This window comes from Stegodyphus dumicola, chromosome 2 (assembly GCF_044657685.1).
Source record: "Stegodyphus dumicola isolate Sdum_Otavi_A_Nest chromosome 2, ASM4465768v1".
In the NCBI taxonomy this organism is placed as follows: Eukaryota; Metazoa; Arthropoda; class Arachnida; order Araneae; family Eresidae; genus Stegodyphus; species Stegodyphus dumicola.
The window spans coordinates 167,887,460-167,913,814 of record NC_140769.1 but is presented as its reverse complement, the minus strand read 5'-3'; the positions used below and the strand labels follow the sequence as shown (position 1 = coordinate 167,913,814).

General features: G+C 31.1%; 1 protein-coding gene and 1 non-coding gene across 2 annotated transcripts in view; both read left to right on the top strand.

The window, feature by feature from the left end:
• Positions 1–233: 233 nt before the first annotated feature.
• TRNAR-CCU (transfer RNA arginine (anticodon CCU)) lies at positions 234–306 on the top strand. Its single transcript has one exon. It is a non-coding gene; the product is annotated as a tRNA-Arg (tRNA).
• An 18,650-nt stretch (positions 307–18,956) lies between these two features.
• LOC146998640 (uncharacterized) overlaps positions 18,957–26,355 on the top strand; it is a 48,778-nt gene continuing 41,379 nt past the window's right edge. Inside the window, exon 1 of the mRNA XM_085811426.1 lies at positions 18,957–19,095. The gene's annotated coding sequence lies outside the window, so the exon portion shown is untranslated. The remainder of the gene's footprint in view (positions 19,096–26,355) is intronic.

The window sequence follows — 26,355 nt, the reverse complement described above, 5'->3', positions numbered from 1 at the left end:
ATTGGAAGCATATTCGAGAGGTCCAGTGATCGAGTCTCGGCGAGGGCATTGATCGTTTTTCATATCTCCTGCTTCAAACAGACTTAAGGAAACGTGGTGGGCGACAGTGAACTAAAACGTGGTGGGCGACAGTTATTCGTTACCACCAAGATTTAGCGATTGGGTCCCATAACCCCCCAGTTCGCCTTTGAAAAGAGAGACTACATTAGGTATTTTCTGGCTCCTTTCCACATGCCTTCGTGGTGTAATTGGAAGCATTCTCGACGCCTATTCGAGAGGTACAGGGTTCGAATCCCGGCGAGGGCACTGCTCATTTTTCATGTCTACCGCTTCAAAAATGTCTAATGACTCTACAATGCCATATACTCAAAGGCTTCAGAAAGGCATTTGCATATTTGTGGAACGCATAAGTGGTTAGGTCATCTCTGATATTTGTATATTCCCTCCTAATCCACAGTAAGTTTCATCAAAAGAAACTGAAGTACGCATTTCTACGCATGCTTGCTCTTTCTAATTAATCTTCAAAGATTTCATCCCAGTTTTTCCACTTTTCATTTAGTTTTGAAACGAATGTAAATTTTTTCTGGGGCTTAACATCAGATTCTTTAGATTTTTCAAGAACACCTTGATTCCATAATTTCATAACAAGCATGCATTCTTAATTACGAGAATTTAATTCTACAATCTGCTCAGCATTCGACTTTCAAATTAATTTCTTTTTTACTATTTCTTTTCCACTCTTCTTCCATTAAGAGAAAAACGGCATCGACTTCTGTATTAGTTGCAGAATTCAAAGGGTCTATTAAGAAAAAAAAAAAAAAAAAAAAGGCACAAATTCTTCTAACATTATTTTTTCTTACATTCTATTACTGTCTTCTGTGATTTTGCCATATGCAATGCATTGCAATCCTTCCAAAAAAAAAAAAAAAAAAACTACTCTGTTAGTTCTGGATTGTCTCTTAAGATTGCCCTCAAGTTGCGTAAAAAGTGTCGGATACGAGTAATGCATTTTTAAAGCCTTGACTACTTTTTGATTTGTTAAATAAAGCAGATAACTGATGTCTAGAGGATAAAGAACAGCTTTCACTTTTTGCAGAGGTTATTTTAAGCAAGAGACGTGAAAAATGAACAATGCCTTCGCCGGGACTCGAACCTGGACCTCTCGAATATGCACCGAACCACGAAAAACCACGAAGACATGCAGAAAGGAGGGAGAAAAGGGGCGACTAAGGAATAGGAGACCCAAGCGCCAAATCCTGGTGGTGAAGAATCATCATCCATCACCTCTTTAGTTTGGGCGGCGCTGTAGAAACATTAGGTTATTGAGATATGAGAAATGAGCAATGCCTTGGGAGGGACTCGAACCTGGACTTCTCGAATACGCGCCGAGTGTGCTAACCGTTACGCTACGAAAGCATGCATGAATGAGGAAGAAAATACCTTATAATTTTTGACACAACATCTGAAATTTCCATTTCTTTGTTGAAAAATAACACCAGCTTTAAGTTAATCTTAAAAATCTACATTAATATCTAGCTTCTAGAGATAAAATTGTGGCCATGCATGTCTCGAAACACAAAATCGGCTATGAAAAAAATAACAGAAAAATTCCTGCCTAAAGTATTTGAACTACAAGCGTTTTCTTACATTTGCGTTAGACGATGTTCGGATGGAAGTTGAGGCAACGAAATCGAGTACTGCAATTTATATAAGAGGTTTCTGGCATCTTATTATAGTGAAAGTACATCATTCCGACCCTACTATTACATGCTAAATTTTCTTGTATTTTTCTGCGATATAAGAGTTTAGATGTACAGAAAACTGTTTCATTTTCTTTGTAGACAAGATTACATTGCCATACTTAAAATTTGATACAAAACTGCAGCCTACAAGAGTTAAATCCTGGAAAAAAATATAAAAACAAAAGTGTTTTAATACGTTAATACATTCAAAAGAATATTTTTGTCACCGTTACAAGTAAAATAGGCATCTATAAAATCAGTAGAGAATATAATTAACAAGGAAGTAATTTAAATATTTTATTCGTATATCTTTGCTAAAATTTCTAAATCTTAGAGAAACATTTTGAAACTAAATTTATACTGTAAATAATATCAAAAAGTTTCAGTTTACTAATTTGTGAAAAATTCATGTTGATTGATAAGTAAAATATTAGAGTAGAGTCCTTTTGCAGAGAAATTTAGCTGCCATTTGAAACCGATTTTGCCACCGATGAAAATTCATTTTCAATAAATATCAGTTTCAGTTCTTTGTAATTGTAAAATAGTTTTTATAGTTTGTCATCTTATAGTTTATCGTAGATAAAGGTTTCTAGATCACTTTAATACTATAGTTTACTCTGGTAAAAACATACTATAATAATCTTTAAAATAGAAACATTTCCTTGTTTCCTTTTAATACCTTGGAGGAATGACATCATTTTCATTTGGTGAATTTTATCTGCTATTATTGTTTCGATTTAATGGAATTTTGTCCTGCAATTTTAATATTTGAAAGTAAACATTGTAAAGTATTTTATTTTAACCAACCAATTATTATGATTTAAGCCTTTACAGTAAATTCTTCTTTTCGTAATCTTGACCAGAATGCAAATTGGGTTTTTGTGTGTATCTAAGCTGAGGGCTGATTAGATTATAATCTCAACTAGCTCTTACTCTACTTTAGAAACTCTATAGAGCTTAAGGCAGCCGCATCTTGCTATTACTTACTTTCGCCAACTATACCTTAAGTTATATTCCAGCTTAAGCGCATTTATACGTGCCGGTAAAATTTTATTTTATGTATAGTATTCGACTACGTTACCTTACATTTGAAATTTAAGCTTTCTGTTATATTAATCTAAATACTAGGAAGGTAGCAGAAGTTCATTGTAGTACAAATTTTGCCCATTCTATTCAGGCTAAGACTAAATGAAAAAGATTATTTTAACCTTTTTAAGCTTCTTCAGTGTTTATGATTTACTTAAAACTAAGCAATAGTTCGTTAGCAGTCTAGTAACGTCAGCAGGATTTAAACACAAGCTTTTAGTTACAATACAAACCTACACCATATTAAAAACAAAATGGTTGTGCCTGTTTTATTTTTTTGAAGCATGTATTCCTCATGTCTGAACTAACAGTGGGATGTAATTTTAAAATTTGCTTTTTCTAACCCTTTTAGCGTAATAAATACACTGCTGTGCAGAAAATATTGTATCACTCACATATCCACTGTACTGTCATCCGCATTATAAATGAATGCAATGAACATGAGAAAAGAGTTACTAATGCAGATACAGTTCTCGGAAATTCTGCATTCCTTCATTAGAATATTGAACAACAAAATGTTTCACATGTAGCATTCCTTCAGCTCCGATTTTGCAACTATTGTTGCTAGGTTCTAATTCTGTCTGGCAAATTTCAAAATAAATATTCAAAGCCCGTGTTAGCTATTTAAAACCGGTACGGAGATTTCAAATGAGAGAACATTCCAAAAAAGGTGCCTGACCGGCGACAATAGTTGCTATGATTATTTATAAGAATTGGAATTTTTTAATAAAACATATAACTATATAAACGGTGGTCACATAGTGCATCTCTTCAGAATTAGTGTTTTTAAAATAGCGATTTTTGCTTCATCGTTCTTTCGTGAAAACGGTTTTTCAGATAGTGTTCTCAGATGTAAGTATTTTATAAAGTTACAATTTAAACTAGATTTATAAATTTTTCTATGTATGAATATCTTACTTTTACGTAAAACATTTTGAAATTATTTACTTTATTCTGTAGTTTATACAAATTAAGTATTTGCTTTACTTATGTGAAAAGTTTATGAAATCACTAAAGGCATTAATTTGTGGAATAAGGATAATTTTAATTCTCACAACTCCTCATGTATTTGACGCTCTTCCAATTTTATATTAATTTGTAGACTAGTTTTTCCGCAATAGAATAGGTTACCAAGTGAATAATTTAAATAGTTAATTAGGAATGTAAGAAAATTGTATTTTTAAGATTTTTCTAAAATAGAAATAGATAACCTATTTCTTAATCATTAAAAAATAAATTATAAGCCTGATGTTAACCATAAATCCGGAGAATAAGTTTACTGAGTAACGTAAATCAAGCCAATATTTTTATACAGTAAAAGTAAAAAGAACACACTGTAAATAACAAAAGCATAAACAGCATTAAAAATAAAGAATTTGAGCTATAAATGACTTTAAAGAACAATACCATTAAAACTTAAACAATATCGCTGAGTTTAAACTCGCATAAAATAGTCGGTTAAAAAAAATTTTTTTTTGGGGGGGAAGAAGTTACTTTATTAAGAATTCGATGACCTAATCTTATGAAGCGTCATCTTATTGTCAACATCTTGTCCTTCTAAGTAATCGAGAAGGTAAAATTATTTGAAATACTATCATAAAAATTACTTGGCAGTTAAAAGCAAATCGAAGCCAAAACTAATATGCACTTGGTTTTTATAAAAATTTAAAGGAGTAGCAGGGGGGGATTAAGGTGAACTTTGAAGGAGCAGTAAGCTAGGATGAAAGGGAGGAAGGCAGTAGGAAAACGTTTAATCGGCAGTTTTTTTATTTACATTTACTCTTGTATTTTAAAAGGCGTCAAGGAAAATGCTCTAAAATAATTAAATAAGGTTAAATAACTGTACCCTTGATTTATTTGTGCGATTAACAAATTGACTTTTAATGGACGATTTAACAATATTAATTGTATAATTACAATTATAAACAATTATATCATCATCTGTTACTACTGCTATAATTTCACATTTTTTCTTTGTAATATTTCAACAGATAACAGATTCCTGGACAGCCAGTAAAGATAGAGTACTATATTAATGATGCACTTCAAAATCTTACAGAAGGGCATTACGAATATGTTTATTTGCAGCTTGCATTAGAAGAAAAGACCATGTTCGATGACCCAGTTTGCATTCAAAGAATTAAACGGTTTATGATTATCTTGGTATCTCCGTAAATTGATCTTTGTGTTAGTTATTCTGGAAAAAATTAAAGTATTATTTTTTAATACACAAACCCTGCTGCAAATGGACTATAGATATGCTACAGATGGGCTATAGATATGCAGTATATTAACTATTACTTATACAAACAATAGAGGTGATTTTAAATTTATTTGAACTTTTTTCTCCCTCATAGGTTTCTAGCAAAATCTGAAAGTTATAACTTTAATAATCTTTCTTTTTGTTTAGTAAATGAATTTACTAAACGAAAAGTGGTTAAATTTTCTAGACGATATGCCTATATTTAATATAAATAGAAAGAATTTATACTTCAGGAGCAGAAAATAGCAACATTCTGCTTTGAATAACAGAAAATTTTCGGTTTAAATTTAATATGCAGATTGCTTCATTCATAAAAAACTGGTAATACATTAGTATGCATAAGTTTAATTTTAATATAATAAATTAAAAAAGATGCTTAAACAATTTATTAAGTCAAAAATTTGAATTAGATTAAATTTAATCTTCACATGCGTATAAAATTTACAGCTGAATAAAATCAAAAGTTTCAAATTTTGAAAAAATGTTAATAGATAATGTTCCGAATAATAATTGAAGCTGTGTTTGTAGGGATTTACTATGATCATCTTTATAATTGTATTTAAGATTTCTTAAAAATTAAAATTTATCAAATTTAGGCTAGTTTTATACAACTGCTTTTATCGCATCGTTTTTCAATGGCTCTTAAGAAAAATTTGAGCTAATTTTCAGTGTTAAAAACTCCAAAACTATTCGCTTAAATATTATTTAATTATTTTCTAATCTAATACCACTCATATTCAATTGCTATTATAAAATTACGCAAAAAAATAATTTTTTGGAAATAATTTGAATAAAACTTTTTTCGTCTGGAAATGAAACAATGAAAATATTTGCTCAAAAAATGATCAAATTTTTGCTAGTCAAACTTTTTTATAGTGTATATGCATTTTATATTTTTGTTTCATTTCACCGTTATGTGTGAATTTCAGATTCTTCATGAGGGTACAATAGAGCAGGAAAATTAGGATGCAAAGATTCTTTGTAATATTACGCTGGCATTTTATAAAATAAAAGGAATCAGTAACAAATTTTGAACTTTATAATCCGAATAAATAACTGCGTGCATTTACGTTAAAGAATTACTTTAAAATTTATTAAAGTAACTTGAAAGTTGAGAGATTTAAGATTAATATTATAGAAGATTGAGATAAAGATATATTAAACATCTAACAAACTAATGCAGTTCAAGTTTTTCGAAATAATTCATGATTCACCTGAGAATGGTATTTGATAAAGCATTACGTACTATCTAGAGATTGACGTTTAAACCTTGACAATGTCAAAGTAAACTTTGGTCCAAGTTTCGGAATTTGCACTTTGGTTACATCGATGAGTTTCTTCTGAACGATGTTCTTGAAACTCATCTTCGTCAGATCTTAGCTCTCTATCAGAGAGATTAATTTTACACGCACAGATTACAAATTGCGCATAAAATAACGACAGGCTAAAATTTTTCATTCCCTCCAAAACCTAAGGTTCTCTTTATTTTTTATCTTCGAATTTCTAAGGCTATTGATGAATCAGGGATCAAGGAGATTAATTTGACACACACTGATTATAAATTGCGCATAAAAAACGGCAGGCTAAAATTTTTCGTTCCCTCCAAAAATCTAAAGTTCTCTTTATTGGTGATCTTCGATTTTCTAAGGTCATTGACCAACCGTATTGCTTTCTCTGCCACGAAGACAGAAGTTTTGTTAGACATTCAAAAGTATTTTGGAAAATCCAGTTTTCGAAAACTGTTTTTACTCTTTCTGTCTTTTCAATACCTCAAATGAGCAATTTGGATTTCTAATAAATATAAACTAAAGAAATATTTTTATATCTAAAGTGGTTTCTTTGACAAAAATTAGAATCCCGCACTCCTTGATTGAATAGACGAGTGGTATGATATCAAACTGTCAAAGCTATTTATTATTTCATTTTGAGTTTCTAAGTACAATTCACATTATTCCTCTCAAATTCACTTTTGGAATGCTAAACGCTATCGATGATATAATTCATAAACTTTTTCAGTAAAACTAATTCAGTATTGGCAGTCTTTCAGGGGGACCGTCTTCAGACATTCCGATAAGGCATATTGTTTTAAAAAGCCTTTTTTGAATAAAAAATACAAATAAATAACAGATGATGCGGCATAATAAGAGGCAATGCCATGACAGAACACTTACCAGTGTACAATTCCCTTCTCGATCTAAGGAGACAACTGATCTACTAATCAACTCTCAGTGTGTGCAGTGGTTAGTCGGAATATGAAGAACTCTTAAATTTAAATGCCGATTTGGAAGAGCGAAGATTTAGATCTTTTCGACAATTTCCCTTGCCCTTTTTTGCCTAGGTATTCAGCAGCAGGCTTGACATCTCCCAGACGTTTGAAAGTACTTTACATTATGGCAAAACTCTTGCTCTTAGCCATATTCTCCACGCGCCTATGTCATTCTCCAGTCCTTTTGCATAGTGTTGTCACTCTATTTCAGCCCAAGTCCGATTTTAGCAGATTATTATTGAAAAAAATTCTCAGTGTATTGGTAGAGGCACTATGAAAAGAAAATGAAACTTTCGATCGCGAAAAGATTGCACAGCGCATGCTTTATATTGCATTTGTGTTACATCTACTTTCATAACTACTCAGTCTGCATATTTCATGATAGATAAATGTAATTAATTAAAAGGAAAACAGGAAATAACCAAATAATTTTAACTGTTTAGTAGCGCAGCGCAAAACCCTTACATGCAGACCAGATACATTCATTCCCTTCATGATTCTGGCTCATGTGCAACGGCATGCTCTCATTTGAAAGCTATAATTTAATGTGAGGAAAGCCAACCAGAAAAAATCCAGAAAATTTCACATTGGGAAGATGTTAATATGTAAGACATATTTTAATTAAATAAGTTAAATAATTTTTAACTTCATACCTTCCGAGCAAGAGACACATAAAAAACGCTAAATATGAAAAACTCCATTTAGTTTCTGCATTATGTATTTTTTATGAAGATCAGAATAAAAAATAACAAGCTAATAATTTTAAAATAATTATGGTATAACAAATAGTTCTAGATTTAGTATATCTGATTGGAAATATCTATGGAAATAAGTTATGGAAAACTAATTCAGTTCTATCTTTGTTGAAACTGACTAATTTCAAGACAAGTTATTTAAAAATTGCTTTCTCTGTGCTAGCGGTGTTAATGACACGTTAGTCCTTTTTGATGAAACAAAAATTAAATATCTAACCAATAATGAATTATAAGTAATGAGTTATATTGAACTAAAAATTCAATCCAGGCTTGGAGAAGAATTTCCTAAATCCCTTCCTTTCCTAAATCCCTTGACGTTCTAATTACCCTGCAATAAATTTAATTTCAAAACTAAAATTATCAGATACCTTTTCTTGTTTCTTTTCCCACTATGTTATATGTTTTCAATTTGCTAAACAAGAAATGGTTTCGTTCTATTCTTATGTTTTCCGTCTCTTAATATATTAAATTTCCCAGTTCTTTTTCCCGGAACTCATAATATTTGAGCAATGCCGCTATTGAGAGAAATTTTTTCCCCTTGAAAGATGTTCATCTTACTATAAATAACATTTTCCTGTCACAAACATTCATAATAATCTAGAGATCACATTAGTTTCTCTTCTTGTAGATACTAAATTTTCCCGAATTCTAAGCAAAATTCAAAGTATTTTCTCTTCCATTAACTAAGTTATTGGTTCATTCTTAAATTCGTTAAATGAGATTTTAAATGTTGGATAATTTATAATCATATAATTTATAATATTTTTTAGCATAGTTAAATGTACATGAGTGAAGTGAAGAAGCATTAAAATTTCTAATAAAAGAATAGAGATCTGTAAGGAAACGAAAAATAAATAAATATTTCGCTGCTAATCACTGTTAGTCTCTTAATTATTCATATAATTTTTGTTTGAATGAAGTTATCTTAAAAAAACATTTTGAGTTGATTCATTAATTAGATTTTCTTAGCGCTTTAATTAGAAATTGATTAAATTTAATCAATATTCTTGATATGAATCATTTACTTGCAAATGTTTTTCACATGCCTTTGCCTTTAGTGTTTCTTCGATTTAGTTCAACTTCAATGGGTGGCTCTATCAATTCTCTCATATTTTTTATTAGATTTTTCGATTTATTTTATTTTCGTACATCTATTTTAGTTTCAAATCTAAAAAAATTTTGTACTTTGAAGGGAACGAGACTTATGCCAGATTTTTCTCGAAATGCACAGAGTAATTCTCAAAAATTAGTGTTAAATAAAGTTTAAATGTTGCCTAAATTTTAAATTAGCGTTTCCCTTACATCTATTATAGATATCTCCTTTTTGGAAAAGAAACCGAAATGATGTGGAATTATTAATCACGTTTGAATTCGAAATTTTATTCCAAATGTAATATTTTTCTAGAAAGAGCAAACTTTAAACCGAATTCATTGCATGAAAAATTAAATGTAAAGCTGAGATAGCATATTATCAAACTGATTGCTTGGAACAGTATTAATAGCATAAATTGCTCAGAAACACCCAGCAAAAACCTTACAGTTAGGCCTAACAACCGTCCTTGCAATCAATGTCAGATACAGTTACAAGCCGATGTATTCAGCCACGTGGCTTTCTGTTTTTTTCAATATCTATCCTGTTTTATCAAAAAACATTTTATACGATAACTGAGGAGTTAATATACACATATTTGGTATTTATCTATTCGAAGAAAATTGAGCAATTTCAATGATAAAATTTTATACTTATTATTAAGTGTTGATTTTTGATATTGAGTCAAATGTATACGTCGACAAACGAATTTACGGTTAACTACACCTTGTTTACAAACTGTTTACTTAGCTGGCAAATTAGCAATAAAACTTCAGCTTAATTTACAACTTTATGTAAGTTGTAAAACTGGTTTATGCTAAAACTTGTATTGCAGTTGACGAAATTCTGGTAACTGGCTGCTTTGTTAATTAAAATACAACGCCAAATTACTTTTACCTGTTGATTAATTATGGATCTTTTCATAGCAGCTTTCGAGTTCTTTGCTGTAATTAACAAAGCTTTATTTGGTTATTTAACGCCCACAGGACACTCCATTTATAGAAATACAAAATCTGATGTGCACACCCCATGACTTCCTTGTTCAAAATATTAAATTATACGCATTTTTTCTTGCATTTCATTTAAACTTATCGGATTGAATTAAATTTACTTCGTCGATAGCACATAAACCACAATAGAATAAATGCGTTCTTTAAAATTCACTCTATTTGTTTACCATAGCGACACTCTGGCTCTAGGTTCACTTAACAGCGTTATATTTCGTCCATATTATAACTCAGAATGCACAAAATTTATATCATTTGAAGAATTGTCTGATCGTTGCCACATGTTCTATTCAAATACTATAATAAATCTAAAACGATGTACAAAAGAAATTAAGAAAACAAAACAAAAAAGAAGCAGTTTTTCACAGACGATTGAGTATTTCTCATTCAATTAATTCAGTTTTCACTTCGCGACAAGACAGAAATACATAAAAACTCGAAATATCTGTATTGAAAATTACGAAGTAAATCTTAAACACATATTTACTCAAATAAATTCCAGAATGGATTAAGCATGATTAAGCAATAATAAAAGAAGGCGTTATCTTTGTTATCGCGAAGCTTACTTTCTATAGATTGGCAACAAATCTACTATTCTGCTGTTTTAAATGTAAACAAACATGACTGCCGTGGCAAAAAATTAGACTTAGTGGCACTTAAACAATTTTAAAATTGTTAATAATTCTAAAATTATTGCGTGCAGATTTACTCTAGGCATAAAAACCTTAACCGGAAGATAAGAACAGCATGATTCAATCATTTTCAAAGCAAAAAATGCACAATTTACAGACATCTAAGAATAAAGAAACTGAGATTACTGAGCCGAGTTAACAGAGTGGATATGTTACGGTGAAACACCGAAATCTGGAGAATGTCGACTTTCACCGGTGAATGACAACATTCACATAGTCGCTTGGTGTATGTCCGAAATATTTTCCAAATGCTCTTATTTCTGACTTACACCGGTGAATGTTGAACATATAAGAATATTATATTTCCTTCTCCGTAATTCATTCGCGAAAAAACGCACTTGAAACTCAGAATTAGAACTTAATATAAGAACTTTAAACACACAGTACATTCAAAATGAGAAAGGAAAATAATAGAAGTTATAAACTTACCAAATTATGTGATTCAAATCTTATTTATTGTAACAACTTAAACTATTATGACACTTTGAATTGCACAAGAGGCCCTTGCTTTTACAATTGCATTTATTTGTGGAACACTTCCTTTTGGAATGGCAGCGTGTACATATACTCCTCTCTTTTCGACCTACACCAGAGCATATCTGTGATTGTCGATATACACCGGTGAGGGTCCGAATGTACAAGAATGTAAAGAAATATTCGATCTTTCACCGACGTATTTGGTGAATGTTGACATTCTCCGGTGAAAGTCGACATTCTCCAATTTCGGTCTTTCACGGTAACAGATATATACATGTATTTATATACTTTTGGTGCGGCCGATTGCAACCAAAGTACGAGGTGCACATCTACATGTTATAGCACTCCTATATAATAAATTTCAAAGTCCTGAGGCTACTCGTTTTTTAGTTATGCGAGATACGTACGTACGTACGTGCAGACGCCACGAAAAATTCTCTTCAGAATTCATTTTAAAGCAGTTTTATAACTTTTTTTTTTTTTTTTTTTTGGAGGAAAAGAGTCTTTTATTCTGTTCTTACATACAGATGTCACGCAAAAACATCATTAAATTGCATTCGATAGCGGTCAAAATGGATATTTTCGTTGAAATATGTTCCTTGAAACTTTTCGCGATTACAATACTTCCTTTTTACTTCGTACATGGAAATAAAAATGGAATGGGCATTTTAATAACTCGAAACACTTTTCCAATAAAATCAAATAGCCTTAAAATTTGAAATTCAGATACGTGTCATAGTTGAGTCCAAAATTTATTTTGGTAGACAGTTTTAAATAAAATTAACCTAAAATTATATCTGGGTACAGTTTTTCGTTCTTGATGGAGTCCTAATAGCTGAGAAGATAAAGTCATGAAATACTGGTAGCTTGCCATGAGATCAGCACCAATTATAAACAAGCTAGCTTTGTATGGAACTCTCATGTTTTTCGCATGTATAGCACAAATACCAGGCAGTTTGTCTTAGAAAGGCTCAGAAATATATTCAAGACAACCATTTTGTTCTTTGTGTTAATGAATCTAGTTAAAGCTTAGTAGCAAAGTCCAGAATTTACCAGACTAAAGGATATTATTTTATAATTAATTACAATAAGTTTTCTATACGAAATAAAACTGTCAAAATGTAACGTTTTTAAACTTAAATTTTAAACTATTTTTAATGCAGCCGAATTGTTTACAAATAAATTGAAATTTAAGATGACACTATTCTAACTCTTATTTGGAAAACATTCTACGGTGCTTTCAAACTGACAGATCTGACCATATGATTTCCATATTTCGAAGCTTCTAACTGCATGGGCCAATAAAACAGAGCAAGAGTCGCATGTAGAATTTAATATTTCTTAATCACAAAAGTGTAGTTTATATCAAGGAGTTAAGAATGTGTATGTAGTGTTAAATTTTAATTCGAAAGTCATTTTTTAGGAAGAATTTATTGAATACCATGGCACGTATATCTGGTTTCATAGACACCTCAACAAGTGAAAAACTGAATGGATGAAACTTTTTTTTTTCTTATTTTTTATTTTTATGTATTGATTTCGCATGCTTCATATAGAAAAAAAAATATTGGAAAATACACATGCTTCCAAAAAGAAATGTCATGAGCAGTATATGTTCGTAAAGCGCTAAAATGGTTTCTTTAGATAAGTGTAACTTATAATACTCGAATATATTTTTTTCTTGCAGATCTGATTGTATTTCTATACATTTGCAATTCTGTAGGTAAATTTAATGTCATCTGAGAATGAAGAGAAAAATATATTGAAATATAGTTGATGCTTTCCAAAATCTTAAAATCTATTATCAGAAGATTTTAAAAAGTGTCATTCAATGTCGTATATATTATTTAGAGTCCTAGTGTGAATTAAGTTGTTATTTAAGAGAAAATTTAATTTCGATTATTGTCGTTCTTCAAAATATAACTTTTATTAATTCCTTTGTCCTTAAACATTTGTGTTCAGTTAAGTAAATATCCAGATCTCTTAAAAATTACCCAACCAACCGTCATTTTCAAATTCAAGTTCGAATACTTTACTGTTATGTAACGCATGCCACATCAATGAGTTCTGAGGTGGTAAATCTCGAGCTGTACACGTCTGTCCTAAATGAAACCAGAATCTTGGCTTTCAGAAGAATAACAGAAATCTGAAGCGTTATTATAAATAATGCATGGTAAATAATGCATGGTCAGTATAACGTTGCCAAAGCATTATTTGTATGAACGTTTCCAATCATACTTTCCGTGTGCATGTAGTCATACTGAACCTAATTACTTTTTGGGTAGTTTGCTCTCATTCAGTTAATTATTGTCGAATACCAAAATTTAATTGAATGCCCATAAATGCATTTATTTGTGTCTCTATCGCATAGACGCAATTGTTCCCGTCAATTTTCTCTCAGTGCATTGATTTGCCATTTGAGAACTGTTTTTAAGTAACCCTCGGTAAAAAAGTACAAAACGCAAAAGTTTTCATCGCAAAGATGAGACTGAGGAATCTGTAAAAGTATATTTTTCATCGATTCCATTCGAACATTTCTAAAATTGGGCAAAATTAACTTATCATTAAGCTATATTTCAAAAATTTCAGAATAATATAAATAGTATTATAAAGTAGTATCTAAACTTAAATATCTGAACAGGTGTAAGCGCTTCAGATGTTCCATCAAAAATATATAATTTATAAAATTACTTAAATTTAATGATTCTAACGAATTTAAATTAGATCAGATATTTTAAAGTTAATTCAAGAATCCTCTTTAGTTCAATTATATCTAAACTCAGAAATTGCGTGAGGAATATTTTTAACTAACTACTGCTGGAATGAAAGAATTTAAGAAAACATAAAATAATAAAAACGTTATGCAGAACGTTCTCTTCGCCCAATACTTTAAATTATCACTATGTTTTTTACAGAACGTAAATTAAAAATCAAGAGGAATTGTAAATCAAATATTATCGATTTAATTTTTTTAAAGGTTAAGAAAAGCTTAAAGAATAAAAGAAAAAGAAAAAAAATAAAAGTTCGAATTAATACAGCACTTTTTATATTAACTGTGCTACATTTTTTTTACTTCATTGTCATTTGCCTATGTATCAAAAAGGAATTTTTTGACGTTTTCATAAAAATTATAAATTATTTTATATTTTTCTAAATTTTAAATTTATTATTTTTCTAATATAAATTTATTATTTTTCTAAATATATAATGTTGCGATTTAAAATATTATCACAGTTATGCAATGATTTAATAGAATTATTTTTTGAATTGAAAAATCGGGCAGCTATAGTATTTTGACTGTATGTAAGGGTGTGCATTTACCGCTTTACCTTAGATGAAAACATACCTAGGCATGACTCTATCCAGCGGTTATATCTTTTTGAAGTTACAACCGTGTAACCATTTTCTGTTGAAGCTATTTTGCACTATCGACCAGCTACAGAAAGTAGTTTCAGATAGTTGGTTACTTTTTGAAACTTGTTTTTACATGCCTGCACTTTTCCGACATCCAACTCAATCTTTGTATCTCTTATTGTTTCTTCTGCTTCCTTTTTATCCACAATTCTGACCTTTCTAAAATCATCCAAATTCCTTCATAGTGATATTACATCACCTGCCATAAAAACAAAAACAAAATGCTGTAATTTAACATACGCAAAGCAAACATTATCTTGATTTAATTTCGATTACAAGACATAAAATCGATATCTGATCAATCTTTTGCGAGTCTGCTCAGCGGATTTATCAAAGTTTCAGATGTTTCAGATAGTCCAATACATTGAACTTCGCAACTAAAGGAAAGGTGTTTTTGAGTTCTTCTAAGAGCTGGTATACTTACGTGATATTGCGGTATAAAAAAAAACTAATTATCCAGCCTAAATGGGACCGCAAACCATATGATATTGAATGCACTATTTTCTAGTCTAGCTTTTCTGTAGGGAAGAAATGATGACCGCCTGTTAGGTGCCTTCATCATAAAATGGCCACCATTCCTAATTTTAGGAGCTGCCAATGTTGAAATAAGACAAGTGCCCGCCATGGGGGGGGGGGTTCTGTAGGACAAAATCCGTATTCAGTATGATGCAAGTGGGAAAGTTTTATTATTTTTATAATTATTTTTTTCATTTATCCTACAGTACAACTCCAATTATCCGAAGTCCGACTATCCGAATCGCTTTCAGAATTAAAGAAAAAAAATTAAGACAAAAACGTAGTGTTGGACAATCAACGATTTAAGACATTAAAAGGAGCAAACCTACAATTTTAAACTTTGTGTTACTGATTGAAAACGGAGATGGAAGTTCTTCAAGAAAATCAATGAAGGCAGCAACAAACAAAAATTTAGAATATGCCGTTTTCCAAATGGTTTTTCAAGCAACGTTCTATGGGAAACCCAATTTCGTGTCTGATTCTTTGTGAAAAAGCTAAGATCTTAGCTCAAAAGCCAGAGTTATTCATCCCTTTAAAACAAGTAACGGCTGGCAAAGAAATTTTAAGTGCAGTTACGGTGTCCGTCAAACAGCTTACTTTGATCGAGATGTTCAGCCAGCAATGACTTTCAGCACTTGTAAGGACTATACATAATGCTATATAACATGTACGCAAAAATGTTGCCTTTTCATTTTAATTAATTTAAACCTCTTTTTCTTTAAAAATAGCTTTTTCTCCCATTTTCAACATGCAGTAATTAATTAAAGTGCACGTATACCCTTTTTTTCGGAAAAAGTCCAATTATCCGAATTTTTGATTATCCGAATAAGGTTCGGTCTCAATTGATTCGGATAATTGGAGTTCTACTGTACTTTTAAGGCTGATTATAAAGAATGGATATACTTACAAGAAGCAAGAAAATTATATTTTATCTTTAAGCATGAGAAATATCAGGCGAAAAACAAGGCTGCTTAACGAGTTAGTAAAAGTTGCTGACGCTACTTGTATTCTACATACCAGATAGACATAAATTCTTTGCTTGGAGAGAGAATATCATTTTGCTTGCTCAGGCTGTTTCTTAAAAATAAGCCTTTGTTATGGATAAGCAGTGTTTTGCGGAGCATTTAAACAATAGTAAGCATATGCAGTGCGTAATCGCTTTTCTGTTAATGTTTAAAAGTTAACCTATTTAATAACTGTCTCATATATGATATATTATTATATGAAAAATCTACATATTTTCCAAATGATATGGGACAACACTTTTTATATGTGATAATGCGCTATTGAATTAAATGAAAAAGAATGTGCATGATATGTCTGCTAGATTACACTAAATATGTCATTAACATTTACTTACATAAACTCGGTGGCTTTTAAAATATGTACTAATCAATTTTATCTTCTTGTAAAGCTTAAATCTGTAAATAAATTAAACGTATGAAAATAAATTAAGGGTAAGCTTGATTTTATATACTTTGAAGAAAGAAGTGATTCGAGTACCAAGAGTTCCAGATAATTGGTGTTTTATTATAATTAGATTTGATGCTTATTATATTATAATTAGATGGTCGATGATGATATTTAATGCTTAATAGGTATTTGATGCCGAAAGTCCTCTCGAGAGGTTGGCGTTAGAGGTAGAAGGGTGGGATACCCTCGGACCCGTCTTCAAGGTGTATATTTTGACGGGTTGCTCTCTATCAAAATTGAGGACGGAACTGAGCAAAGTTGTACTGTCACTTGTATGATGCTCAAGGCTGTTGCCAACGCAGGCGCAATCTTGCACTCCTTGCCACGATGAATTTCGTGGGCCTGTTCTGATGCTGCTGTCAAACAAGTAAGATAAGTAAGAAAAACCACAACTTTTTGCACTAATTACGATTACCCACTGCTAGAAGAAAGCACTTTAATGCTTAAACCATGTAAGAATTATCATAAACCGAAGGATGGAATTTTCGAAATTAATATAGTAAAAGATTTGTAATACGAAAACTCGAATCTTTCGTATTCTAAACTAAAAAACTATCAAACATTTGAACTCAAAATTTTGACTTTAAAATTAAAAATTTTTCAAAGATTAGTATTTATTGACAAAAGAAGTACTCATTTGCCGTTTCGGCAGATACAAGTCACTATTTTCCTCGTGACAATCTTGATTATCAAAGTTTTAATTTTCTGGTGAGAAGTCCCGGTTCCATGCTTGATGTTTATATGTATTAACTTTTGAAATAATCCTTTTCTTTATACACTTGCTTTGATTAAAAAAAAAAAAAGTTTGGGAAATGTAAAAAACCTGAACCGTTGCTTAATAACGTTATATATAAAACTGCATTAAGAAAATAAACCTCAAGGTTCAAGAATTTTCATTTATTAAATTTTATTTTTAGTTTTCTAATAGATATAAATGTATTTTTTTAAAAACTGTCTTCTTAAAGCTGTTTTCATTGAACGCAGATTACAAATATCTCTTTAACGAAAGACCTTTAAATATGAAGTAATTCTTTTATTTTTGTTTTCTTTTTCTTCTTATAAGGGTTTGAAAAACTTTTAAAATTTGGATTCGAGAAAATTTACGATCCTTTGTAGAGACATTGGGTATTTATTGAAGCATAAGACATAAAAAATGAGTAATGTCCTCGCCGGGACACGAACCTGGACCTCTCGAATAAGCGCCTAGTGTGCTAACCGTTACACCAGGAAGGCATGGTGGAAGGAAGAGAAAAAACACCGTTTTAAAGGGCGACTGGAGATTAGGAGACCCAGTGGTGAAGAATTATCATCCACCATCTTTTAGTTCGAGCGGCACTGTAGAGACATTAGGTATATATTGAAGCATGAGACATGAAAATTGAGCAATGCACTAGCCGGGACTCGAACCTAGACTTCTCAAATACGCGCCGAGTGTGCTAACCGTTACAATACAAAGGCATGCTGGAAGGAAGGAGAAAATACCTTATACCTTATTTCAATATAAAAAAACGCATGCAATTTTTATAAAAGGTTTAGAAAAATATTACATATGATCTTCACAATCCTTACGAATTTCGAATGTAGTAGTTTATACAAGTTGTTATAAATATATTACATTGTGATTTTTAAATGCTTTATTGGTAATTCTAGAAGCTGCTTTTTTCCTTGAATTTTTACTTCCTTTGGAATTACTTTAATAGCTTAGAAGAAGATATATTTGATGTTAAATACAATTTTTTCCCACTGCACTCTTCTGACTTTACAGCTAACGAAGGGGGCGGGAGGACAAAACCAAAGATTGCATGAGAACAAGTACTAGTTCAATGAACTAGACATCGATCTAGTAGTTATTATCTTTTTTTTTTATTATTATTAGAGTAGATAACATTTCCCCCTAGGAACTGACCTTCTTTCTGCCTTCTTTAAATACAAAAACTTATTTTAGAATTTATTATAAGTTTTCAAGAATACTCAAATTTTATAAAAACATTTCGGTTGTAAAAGGCAAGCTCTATCACTACAAATTTCTTTGAAATTTTGTAAGAGGTAAAAATTATAACTCGTTTTTCTGAGAAATACTGTTGATGTCAACCTTCTGGAATTTGGCTCAAGAAAAATAAAAATAAAATTTTCTACACCGCTATCAAAATCACTTTTTTTCCTTTCTGTGCACTTTGACTTCCTATCAGAAGGTTAAAGAAGCATAATCGTAAACAATCAGATACAAAATTTGTTTATTGTATTTTTGTCGCTAAGCGCTTTAGGTTCTCCAAAGCAGAAGTGGCAAAAAGACGTTAAATAATTCTGTTTTAAGGTAAGAATACTTGATGTGAAATGTTAAAAATGCTCTCTGTCTCATAATTGTTACATATTATGTAAGCATAAAAATATGAAATAATTACGTTTTGTTTGAATGATAATATTCTAAGAGAGCAACAGAAAGTCTGCAGTAAAAGGTTTAGAAATCATAATCTATTTAGGAATTGATCACTTTTTAAAACTTTGTTTTAAAAGATATTTAAAAAATTTTAAGACTGCAAATTTTCCTTTGTAAGTGAATCAAAGCAAAGTTTCTGCTCTATATAAGTTTTTATGTGTTTCTATATGTTTTTTTGTTTAATTTTAATCATATATTGGCAAAATTATTGCTTTTTACAGAAGTAATATGAGATGATGTCTAGCTGGAAAATCGAAACACTTTTTCATGACATTTTAATGTTTGTATGATTTCCCTTTGAAAATTAACGTATAATAAATCTTGTATACTGCAAAACAAAGTATGCTTAAGAGAGGAACTGAAAATGATAGCCTTCATTATCTAAGGACTTATACATATGCTGAAGTCATGTGTTAACAGAACATTAGTAACTAAATTTAGAAATTTAAAAATAGTGAAAATTAAAATATTAATAAAAAAAATCTGAGAGCTTTCAGATTTTATATTGTGCCCAAAGGGGTGTTTTTTAACGTTTTGTGTGTTACCTTTATTTATTAAATATCATGTTCTTCCTACTTAAATGTTCAATTCAACAGCAATATCACAAACAGTAAAAAGAAGAAACGCAGTAACATAGTAAGACTCCGTAACAGAGCTTCGCTTAACACAGGGTTTCTTAAACTTTTTTCAGTCGCGACCCCTTTTTATAACTGAGATTTTTTTCGCGTCCCCAGAACCCCATAATATATTTAAAAAAATTTGCGGGACCCAATAAGCATTGCGGAAATCCGACACACGCGTGTGTGAAACTGTCAATTTTTTCACTTGTACTGTAATATACTAATGCAGTTTTAGGTTTAACATCATTAACTTTAATTTCTAGTTTTAAGACATAGAACAAGGGGAAAATTTTAATCTAGTAACAGATGAAATGACAGCTTCACGTGGAAAGCAAGGAAAATGAACGCTTATATTATAAAAAGAATGCGTCGAAACGTTTTGGTTTTTTTTCCCTTTGTCTGTATTGTCTCATCTTTATCTATTTTTAGATGCATTGTGTAAAAATATTGGGTAATTGTAAAATTATTATAATAAGTTACATAAATATCAAAACTACTAAAATTTTTGGCGACCCCATGCTGCAGGTCCCGTAACCCCCTTAGGGGTCGCGACCCTACAGTTTGAGAAACCCTGGCTTAACAGAAATGTAACCCAGCATAAGAACACTTCACTTAACAGAAATGTAACGGCGGAGAGGGAAAAACAAAACATCGGATCGATAAGTCTTAAATCGGTAATAATATTTTTTATCATTTTTTTCTTCACTGATTTTTTTAAAATTACATACATGTTTGTAATGTAAACAAATGCGGCATTCATTGGAAAAATGATAAATAAGCCACTTAATGAGTTTTGAGATAATGCCGTTTAAAGATAACTATCAGAAATAAGTGACGAATAACGTGTTGAGCCCTTTATCATTATTCGATATATATTGATTTTTAAAAAAGAATGTAAAGAATTGGATAAACTTTCCGCTAATGGGGAAAATGTCTCAGTTTCAATTAAACTGGTTTAGTCATTGCTTTTCCGCTGAACATCTCAGTTGTAATGATTGATTTCAATTGATCTCAGTATATGACATACAAAGTTTTGCTCCTCGAATTTTCTCCTGTAGAAGTTCTTCAAGTAACTATTATTACGAATGATTACTTCAATTAATTACCTAAAAGTTTTTAAACTACTAAAATCGAAAACATTACAGATTCGGACAAGTTATAAAATGTTTTGTTTGAGCATTCCAAATGAGATTTTACCATTATGTGAGAAAATACATCAGCGTACAGTGTCAGTTCAACCAATGCTGTTGGTAACATTCCAGAAACGGAACTCGAAAATTAGTTAAATTATGAACGCAAGATTTGAAATTTATAGTTGGATATTAAATCATAAACTAATCGTCATTAATTTGAATTTATAGTCAGATTTCTCATACAATAGCGTAGTATAGTGAGTGTTTTATCCAGGCATGTGAGCTGGTTGCATGGAAATTTCATGGTCTTCATTTAGTCAGTTTTTCCCTAGAAAATCCTCCATGACGGTATCCTTCTCCTTAGATAGGTAGCTTTGCTTGCTTTGCATTAGTTAACTATGTTACAAGTAAACGTAGATCCTTATCAAAAAAAGAAAGAAAGGAAAAGGATACCAAAGCAATAAAGTTATAAAATAGGATAAAATAAAAGATAAAATGTAGACATGTAAGACCCCAGATAAAATGTAGACATGGAAATGTAATAGGTGTTAACTTTTTCCTTTCATTGCCGAAAAGGTGTCATCATGTGTTGTTTTCTCTCCTTCTTCTAGAAAAATATTAGGCAGAATGCTAATTCTTATCCTCGATTTCTAGTAATAAAACCCAATTCAACCGAAAATCAGCTTAACCGAAACAGTAAAAAAAAAAAAAAAAAAAAAAAAAAAAAAAGATTTTTAATTATGAATACGAAACTTCCCAAGTTTGGTTCTAAAATCAATTTTAATATGCGATCTGAGTATACCGAATGTAAAAAATCAAATTTTTGTACAGGAAATGACTTTTCTGTATATTGCTCACAAAGCACGATAACATTGTACTTAGAATAATTGCTGGTAGTAATTTAAAGGAACGTAGTTTATAACCCTTACGAAGCATCATCGGTTGGACTTTCAATGGGGCTTTAATATGGGAACAACTTGCGTATTCACCAGAACTAGATTCCTATAAATTAGGAATCTGTGTTTCCTAATGTGGAATGGATGTGTGTTTAATTCATTCTTTTTTGCCTTATTTATTTTCTCAATTTTTAATTTTATGTTATCATTAATACTATAATTTTATTACTAACAACATGTTTTGTTTCACTATTGAATCTGACAAACAATCAGACTTTGCAAATCAGACAGACTGACAAACAATCAGACAAGAAAAATGCAGTTTTTTTTTTCTTTTCAAGCCAAAACTCTAGAATAAAGCCAAATTTGAGATAAGGGAAATAATCGCGAAAAGGAAACAAACTGCACTTTTTAGAATATTTTGGCTTAACATGCAAAAACATCATGAGGATATAATGGATTTCGAGTGACAGTTCAAATATTTTTCAGATTTTCGCTCGGCAGTTTTATAGTTTTGATTTAAGATAAGATATTACCAACATGTCCATCTCTGATGAGGAAATAAAAAAAAATAATTAATCTGTTCTCTGCTTAATTAAGCTATAAATTTAGGCTGCTTATGCTATGTACAGCAAGCCCTTGTCAAAGTGGGGGTTACATCATTAACACACTGCGCGTACGGCAAAATCGTATTTCGCAAAGTTAGCTTACTATGGAAGAAACGGGTTCAGATTAAAAAAGTATGAATAATTTATGCAAACCTTAATATCATTGCAATTAAAAAGAAAAAATGAAATAAATATTAATTAAAAAGATTTCTACTATTGCTTAGTAAGTCGGTATATTATACAATTGCTTTTTAAATATCTGGTGATTTTTGCCTGGCACAATTCATGATGCAACTCATTAAACGTTTTGCGGGAAGGATTGCAAAGTTTTTCTGATGCCTGTCATAAAATGTATTCTTCTTTGTTCATTTGGGTCAGTTATTCATTTGTCATTTGAAAATCGACATTCTGGACTAATTTCTTAATTTCTCCTTCTTCCATATCTGAAAATCCTTCACCTGCTGTCGATTTTGCGATTTGCATGATTTTTTTGGTTTTATTTTCAATCACTGAAGTGGTTTAAAATTATTGGTAAGTTTTGGCCAACCCTAATGCCAGCAAGTCTTCGTTGTTCATGAGATTCACTTGTTCCCAAGTGTTTGGATTGTGTGTTTAATATTTACATTCATCGTTCTTTCTTTTGCCTTATTTATTTTCTCAATATTTAAGTTTATGTTATCATTAATACGATAATTTTATTACTAACAACATGTTTTGTTTTCCTATTGAATTTGTATGAAGAGCAACAACATTTTTTTTATTTATGATTATTCTTTTGGTATGGAATAGTTTTCTTAGCCGCACTGTGCTGAAGGAATTTTTCTGTAAGTAATATTTCATGTTTTCAGAACGTTAATACAGTTTGTCTGCAAAGCTCATTTCTTTTAGTTCAAGGCGACTACCATACGAGCTAAGGCAGAATTTCTATGTAGAATCTTATGTTAAACTTCTTCCAAAATGCTATTAATGTTCTTGTTTTTTGTCTTCTATTGCTTTATTTGCAGATATGTAAACGTGCATGACGTAACAGGCTCTAAATGTTTTCTGATTCTTTGATCTATTGGTTGGATTAAAGATGGGTGGAAAGAATAAAAACTCTACATTTGGATACAATGCTATGAGGGCAATGCAGGATTTACGTATAACCTACACAAGCTATAATTTAGGGCCCCCCAAAATTAAAATATTGTATAAATATAGTATTAAATATAGTATAATAGGCTCCATATTTCAAAGAGCTTAGGGCCTAATCAAGTCTAAATCCGGCTCTGTGTGAGTGCTCTATCGTCTTCTGGAGCATTATCGAGAATGGGAACTTTTTTTTTTGTTTGAAGTTTTGCTGTTCTAAACCATATTTGACTTTTTTTCAATGAATTTTCAAAACAGTCATTAAAGAGGACTGTCGCAACGCGTCCCAATGTTCTGCAGCGTACCGCGTATAACTGATATTCTTGTGTTGGTCAAATTAAACGGAAGCAATTTGAATAACGTATAAACGGAAAATCGCATTCCGCTAGTCCGCGTTTACTGTAATGCTTCTATGGCAGTAAATATTACTAATTTTTAACAAACAGTTCGTCAAAATAAACTGTATCTCGTCGATATTATAAAGGAACAGAAACAACAATCACACTAGTTAGAAAGTAACAAGACATCGACTGATCTACTTCACCCCCTAAAATAACAGTATTCAGAGTTACAACGTTCGAAGAAGGGGAGACAAAATACTTCCATTATTTTCAATTTTTAATTCATAGATGTCATTTAAATTATCAGATAGCAGTTTTAAATTAAGTTGCTTTGTTAAGAAACGTTGAACTATCGGATATATTCTTAGAGACCCTTTCGATAAAACTCCTTCGAAGTAAAAATTATTTTTCTCTGAAAAAGTCGTTACAGATATAAAATGAAAAAGACAATGAAACATTAAATGAAGAAACGTTAATTTCATGCCATTATCTTTTACTTCTCAGTTCTTTTAATAGCATGGCAATAAAATAATACCCAAGATTTTTATCTTTATTTGCTCTAATAATAATAACTCTTTCCGAAATTCTTCTGTATCTTCTAAAAATAGTTTATTTATTTATTCAACTATAAACTCGACTGAACTCTAACTGTTAAATGCTATCTATAATCCGATAAAATTCGGAAGGTTATCATTCTGCTTTTTAGACAGATGCGTCAGAGATGAATGTCTCAAGCATAAAATACTGAACTACCGGCGCCATATTTGGACACGTAAATTCAGAGGTGTATTGGTGTATTTAATTATGGCAAAGCACACTAGGGCTATCTGCCTAAAAGGAGGCATGCCTTCGTGGAGGACTTTCTAAGGGAAACTGGCTCGTATACACGTTACACATGGGGAAAACCACGAAAACGCCCATGCAGCCAACCCGTTCGCGGGATTCGAACCTCGGACCGAACTACCAGTGTTCAGCGACTTTACCGCTCGGCCGCTGGTGGGCCCCCGTAAATTCAAAGGACCAATGTCTTAGTTCACAGTGAGTTAATCTTAGACAATTCACAGTTAAAAAATCTTAAGACTAAAATGAAACACATAGTGCGTGTACACACACGCAGTATGTGTTTTTTGTTTGTGACCCAGGGAATCGACTGTAGCATCAGATTAGGTCTCTAAATTCCCCCAAATTCAAAAGCACACAATATTCATTGTGGCAGGGGTCAAGATTGTTGTACCTGTCATTGGCAAGATCCTTGAGCACCATGTAAGCGACAGTACGACTTTGCTCAGTTCCGTCCCCGAATTTGATGGAGAGAACCCCAGGCGTGAAGGGTCCGAGGGTTTCCCAACTCTATTCTCCTACCACCAACCTATCGAGAAGACTTTCGGCTCGCCGCATATTTAGAGTGCCCCCACTATCCCGGTTGGGCCGCACACACATTGTGTATATGCATGAAATAAATACCCATTTTTATATTTAGTTTTATATATTTGCATTTATAGAAAGATTAAATTATACATTATATATAAATAAATGCATTAATTTGTTAAACTGACAGAAAGGACTTCAGAACTCATAGTTATTATATTAGAGTTTTATGATCAAGAAGATTCGCATTTTCTATTATTTTCTTTAAAGGAAGAGACATTTTTATTCTATTGTAAGTCGGAATCTTTCTCAAATGGATGCTACAATTTTGCTTACATTTTGAGAAATCTTGCCAATGTTTGAAGCACACATTACCTTCCAAAAGTTAAGTAGCAGATGAGCATAAACACTACGTAAACTTTATATATATATATATATATATATATATATATATATATACGGTATATGTATTATATATTTTAAAAGTTTGAACGTTATATGTTTTAAAAGTTTACGTAGTGTTTATGCTCATCTGCTACTTAACTTATATATATATATATATATATATATATATATAATGTATAGACATAAAATTTTGCCCCCAGATATATAATTCGATAGCGTATCCCACACTTCAGTGATTAAGCATGTGCAATCTGAAAATGTTAGTTTATATCAAATATCATATTTATAATAAAAGGACTGCAAAAGCTTTTTGTAAAATTAACTGGGGACTCTTAGATACGAAATATATCCCTCCTTGATGAGAATGCAAATTTTACAATTCTGTAAAACAGGTATTTGAAAGTTTTACAACTACGTGCTGTCAAAAAATATGTGCCATACCAGACACTTTAGTTGGTGGGAAAGCGAATGCATGTCTAAATTTCTGTTTTAATTCGTTCAAAATTCTAAGCAGAAGGAAAAGCACAGCTACCTAGGTGCTAGATGGTGTCATACATGTTCACTTAAACTGAAGTCTAATAATAGAGCTGTCTGCACAGTGTGCGTTAAAAACATCGCGGAAGAAAATGTCGCGAAGA